Source organism: Spermophilus citellus (assembly GCF_964194105.1).
Source record: "Spermophilus citellus genome assembly, chromosome: 1".
NCBI lineage: Eukaryota > Metazoa > Chordata > Mammalia > Rodentia > Sciuridae > Spermophilus > Spermophilus citellus.
Window position 1 is genome coordinate 210,603,813 of NC_138182.1, and position 6,000 is coordinate 210,609,812.

Here is a 6,000-nt window from a genome sequence, read left to right on the forward strand (position 1 = left end):
CCTTTGACATGGAAATAGACAAAAAAATAAGTTTATGGAGTTTAAGTGATTTGTCCAAGGTTGGACACCTGTAAAATGGCAGAACTGGAATTACAGTGCTGTATTTGTAACAGCAGCCTAACCTATATCCTGGTTAAGAGATCACATAATATAGTGGCTTAAACAAGATAGAAGGAGCTCTTTGGCACAATGGGGCTGCTGAATCAGCTCTGAAGTGATTATGTATAGACTTTGGTTAATGGAAAAATAAAACTTCTATCTTAGTCCTCTGCTGTCCCTGGATATTGGCCTCATTAATATATCTGAAGGTACTTAAGTGTTCTAAGGGCATTCCTGGAAGTGGGTATTCCTAACTTCTGTTTGTGAACAGGCCATACCTAGCTGCCAGGAGGGCCTGAAAATAATCTTTGAAGCCATGCACCCCTTAAAATTCAGGGTCTTTATTAAGGAAGAGGGGGATAATTGGAATTCTGTGTTACCTGCTAATGAAAGTGTTGTTTTAAAGTGTAATTTTGGCTATAGAATTGTCCAAATAACAGTGATCTTGTGACTTTGGATATGCTTAAATCCATATCCATTTTTTTCAAGTAATATCATATCAAGGTTATGTATATATGTATGCAGTGTGTGTATGATATATTTAAATATTCAAAATATGTGAGATATCATGCATTTTACATGATTCCTCAGTAAATTCTGGCCATCTGCAAGTGCTGATGCAGAATTTCACACTAGAAGTCCACTGGCTTTACTCTTTGGCAGAAAGGCTTGCAAAATCCCCAGGATTTGTCTTGCTTGCATCCTCACTCTCAAAAAGGTCTCAAAGATCTATGTTGTAAGAAATGTGTTCTCAGAGAAATGCCTTCATAGAAATAAAATTATTCTAAGGTTTTTTAGTAAGCTATATACTCAGTACATCAATCACAAACAACTCTGATCCAGAACTTGTTTCTCAGAATTCTTGATCTATTCTGATGTTTAGACATTTACCATTGACTATTGAAAAAGCAATTAATATACATTTATTGAGATAATATGTAGATATTAGTTTATTGAGGTGGATCCACAGGTGCTTGCCTAGGTGGCATGTAGGCCTACAGGTAATTGGAGGAGGTAAGTACTGGATAGACCTCAGGTACACACTCATGTCTTCTCACACTATCTGGACCCTGGCTCCTGCCCCTAGATCTTACTCAGTTGCTTCTGGGACACATGGAGCCTTACATATGTACAGGCCTCCTTGGTTCTTTTCCTCTGGGTCTACTTTTTAGATCTTATTTCCCTGTTGTCAACATGAAGTAGGAGAAGAAAAGGATAAAGGCTTAATATACAGCTCGTCTAATTAGTCTGCCCTAGGCCTTATCTTGGGAGGCAAAGTGATATTTGTGTGTCTGTGGAGGGGACTTCTAAGTAGGAGACAGTTCCAAAGCACTTTTATGACCCTGGCTCCATGAAGTAGAAAGAAGCAGTCTAAAGAGAGTGAGAGTCTAAGAGTCAAAACCCTAAAGAGACCAAGCCTGCAGAAATTAAAGCTTTAATATTTTCTCTCAATATAGCTAGAGCTCCACCTGCTTACAAGAGGTTTAACTGAGTCGGTGACTTGATTCAGTGACTTTGTGTCTTTTTTTCCTTGGGGGTGGGGCTGGCTGGGCAGGCAGAGAGGCCAAGAGGAGAGTGGAATTTACTGTCCTTGTGCCTCTGCAGGTCAGCACTGGGTACTGTGGAGGATATCATCATAAGTGTAAGACATGGTCTTTGTTCCAGTTCTCAAATAACTGCCAGTCTATCTGGGGATCTAGTGTATATGAACCATTTAGTGAAAACCAAGTACTGAACAGTGTGATATTGATTATTCCAAAGGAATACAGACGATAAATCAGTGTGAATTTTTGTCTTGGGGAAGGCTTCTTAGATTGTGTCACAAGTGGAGTGCTAAAGGATGAAAAAAAGCTAATTAAGAAGAATGCAGGGGCTGAGGTTGTGGCTCAGCAGTAGAGCATTCGCCTAGCACTTGCAAGGCCCTGGGTTGGATCGTCAGCATCACATAAAGAAAATAAATTAAAAATATAAAGGTATATAAAAAAAGGTGAAGAATGCAGAAGAGAGGATGTGAACAAAGATTCAGAATGGTTTCCAGGTCAGCAGACCTATGCACTTGAAGCAGAGACTTCATGTAATAAAGTAGAATAGGAAAGTGAAAGACTTCAAAAATCAAGTGTGACTAGCACATAAGAACCCATATAAGATTTTTTTTTTAAAAAAACAAAGTTAATGCTAGCTTTTTAAATTTTTCATGGAATGAAATAAGAGTAAATTAATTAATGACTGACTAATAGAATGATATATGTGTGTGTGTATATATATATATATATATATATATGCACTATATTTTTACAATACATAGAATGCAATGTATAAAATGATATATATTATATATACACAGAAATTAGAAAACATTGTAGTGTTATAATTTATCCATGGAGGGCAGAGGGCATTCTTGTGAAAGATCTCAAAATATAGGTTTCTAGGGAACAGGATGAAGGCAAGTTTAGGTGTGAGGTGACTGGTTCAAGGATTGGTATCTGAAGAGTTCAGCATGAGATGTGACTAGCTGAACTACAGAAAACAGGTGAGGTTCAGAATCAGGCATGGTGGTATGGTAGTGGGCAACCTCACTGCAGCTAGATGTCAGCCAGCAGCCAGAGTTCTGGAAAGGAATCTAGGGAAGGGTTGTATTAGAATTCTAGTCAAGAAGATTTAGATTCAGGGCAAAGCATAGGGCATTGTTGCCAATAGGAAAGCTAGTGAAGGCAAAAGCCAGGTCTGAGGACTGAGCCAATGTATCAGGAATTAGTAGAGAACCAGAGCAAGAGATGATAAATTACTGTAAACTCAGCACAATTTTATGCATTGCAGCAATGAAAGAATTCTGGCCTATTTGGTAGGCTGAAATTGCTTCCTTCTAGTCTGAGCCAATGAAGATGGGTTGAAGGTGATAGCAATGCTGAGCCTTCTAGAGACTTCAGGAATGGCTGAGGTGGAAGGCCATGGGAGGCTGTGTTACTTGATAAGAGTTGAGATGATGCAGAGGACACCTAGTCACAGTAAGGAGGCTGGCATAGTCCAGGCTGAAGAGAACAGTGCCTGACCAAGGAGAGGTGGTAGAAATGCAGGAGAAAAGGGATGGTGAAGGACATTTCCAATTAAGAAGTCAGTAGGCTTCAGTGACAAGTTTGCTATCATGGACAGAGAAGGCAGAACCTGAAATGATTTCAGGTGGATTTTAAATGCTTGAGTAATATGACATTTTCTCTCATGAGCTGAAGGGGTTTTCATGTACAAATGCAATTATTTTGGCCTATTTTTAAAAACCCAAATAAAGTAAAGTAGTAAGCAAATCAATGCTAGGCTTACTTGTGGGTTTGTTGGCTTTACATCTCATTCCTGCAGGTCTGCATAGGGCCATTTCAGAGCAACAGTCGCCCAGAGCATGGGAATAATTAGAAAGTGTCCTTGTAAAGATGTGTCCTTCCTGGTCCAAGATGGTACACTGACGTTCATGTACACAGGCATGACTGAAAAGCCCAAGGTGGGACCCATGTGGATCCTGCCATGCTGCTCTCATGGGATCTTTGCTGCTGTAGCTGTTTGAGGTGTTGTTCTGTGCCTCTTTGACCCACCTGGCTGGATCAGAGCCTTTGCTGAAGAACATGTGCTCTGGCCTGGTGGCAGCTTCACAACCTGCTTCTCTATCTGAAGCTGTTTTTTCCCAGCTATTCATGTGGTGTCACACAAAAGGAAGCACACAGGGACTTCACTATTCACAAAGGAAGATGGCTGAGACCTCAAGGGGGACACTATTTCTCTTTGTCAGGGCAAATACAGAATCCTTACCTGGGTTGGGAAAATTTCTTTTTATAGGTATGTGATATTTCTCTTTTTATTAGGTTTAAGTCTGCATATGGGGGTGAAATGGATTTCAGAATCATTACTCAAAATAGGGAAAAAAAATTTAAACAGCAGTATCACTATAAATGACCCTGGTTGTATTTTTGAAATGTTGAGCTAAATATATTTTAGTGATCAGTGAAAGGCCAATTTAGGCACTTTTGAAAAGTTGTTCTTTGAAAGGCCTGGATTAATCAGTTTCCATTTTGTTCACAGATGAACTGCTTCCAGAACTTGGGGGACAGCCACTGAATTTCTGCTTCAAATCACCTCTCACTGGAAGTAGAACCATTGGAGAATCATCTTGTTACCTTCAGTGAAGGAAACAAATCAAGGCACTGAGAATGCCACAGTGGTGGGCAGCCACACCAGCTTTGCCGAGGAAGTTTTCAAGACAGTGCGGTTCACGAGCCAGAAACCAGCAAAGACTGAATCCATCCTTTTCGTTTCAGCTGCTCCTTAAATTAATGCAACCCCTTCAAATTAATGTGAATTGAAACATGCATTTCCTTTCAAGTTAATTGAGTACTTACTATGTGTGAATCACTGCACAAAATAGGGGAGAGAAATAGAGGGAGACAAAGATGTGGAGCCTGCCTTCAATGAATTTACAATTAGTTTCAGGATGCTTATTTTTTTCTTCTGCTCTTAATTAGGTGTGTCCCCAAGACAAGAAACAAATGAGTGGAAAAGTGTATTCTATAAGTATTTAAAGTCCCATTAATGAAAAACAAAATTAAACAAATTATAACAACACAACAAACTCATGTGGGCAACTCAGGACATTTTAATTTCATTTTTTTTGATTCGACTTTTGATGAATAAGTTCCATTTTATTTTACTTATTTATCTTTTTTTTGTGTTATTCAGTGGATGTTAGAGACATTAATATGTAGTTTGAGTTAATATTTTTTGAAGGATGGTAATAGGGATTGAACTCAGGATCACTCTGAGCCACTGAGCCACATCCCCAGCCCTATTTTGTATTTTAGTTAGAGACAGGGTCTCACTGAGTTGCTTAGCACCTCGCTTTTGCTGAGGCTGGCTGTGAACTCTCCATCTGCCTGCTTCAGCCTCTTGAGCCATTGGGATTACAGGTGTGTGCCACTGGGCCTGGCTAGAGTTAATTTGAATTAAGTTCTATTTTTTTTTTTCCTTTAGGTGTAGATCATCTGTTGGCAAAGTGTACTGTTTGTACATTTCTTAGTGAGTGAGAAGGTGAATCATTCCTGTTGTCTCTACAGGTATCAACCCTCCATGTCCTCAGGTCTGATATTCTGTGTGTCACTAGCATGGAGAAAAGGAGGATGTGAAACTTGGGGTGGTACTCCTGGACCCCAGACTGGACAGGGAAGGAGCTAAACCCACCTGGGCAATGGCTGTCTGTGAAAATTTGACTAAGTAGTTATTTCATTGTTCATCATGTTGACCTCTGTGTTCCCTAAGTTGAATGACTACAATTTTTCTAAAAATTTATTTCTGATTTGAGACTAAGTGTAACTCGTGATTTTTCCAGTGTTAAGGCTTTGACATGACTGTAGACACTAGACATTTTATGTAGTGTCTGTGACACATTTTAGTATGTATGAGCCAACAATAGACATGTCTTTTGTCTTGAGTAGTGTCCATCTGAATTGAAAATGTGCCAGCTTTTTTTTAACATCATCAACAGACTTCTTAATTAAACTGCCATTACATACTGCCAATAGCACTGTGTGCTGTCTGAGAAATGAATGATGAAAGTGCTGCTTCCATCTTATTAAACAATGCTGCTCCACATATAATGGATTTAAAGTGCTCTTTGAGTGGGGTACTATATTGCTCCCTATATAATTTGATGAGAATTTTCATACCCTCTCTTTTATTTTCCAAAAATTACTATTTTGTTCTTCAGTGAGGCATAGCTCTAATTTGACCAGTAACTGCTTATATGATTCCTCCTTAGTAGGATGAATTGCCCCATACCAAATTGTTCATTATGATAGTGTATATTTATGTCACTTTTAGTTTGCATGATGTAGCTTCTAGGAATTCTTGGTTATCAGCTTGTGT

At 39.0% G+C, this 6,000-nt stretch overlaps 1 protein-coding gene across 1 annotated transcript in view; it reads left to right on the top strand.

Annotated features, from left to right (window-relative positions):
* LOC308655892 (uncharacterized protein) overlaps positions 1-5,766 on the top strand; it is a gene marked incomplete at its 5' end in the record, with an annotated part of 146,058 nt that extends 140,292 nt beyond the window's left edge. Inside the window, one exon of the mRNA XM_081306298.1 lies at positions 4,165-5,766. The remainder of the gene's footprint in view (positions 1-4,164) is intronic.
* Between the last annotated feature and the right edge of the window lie 234 nt (positions 5,767-6,000).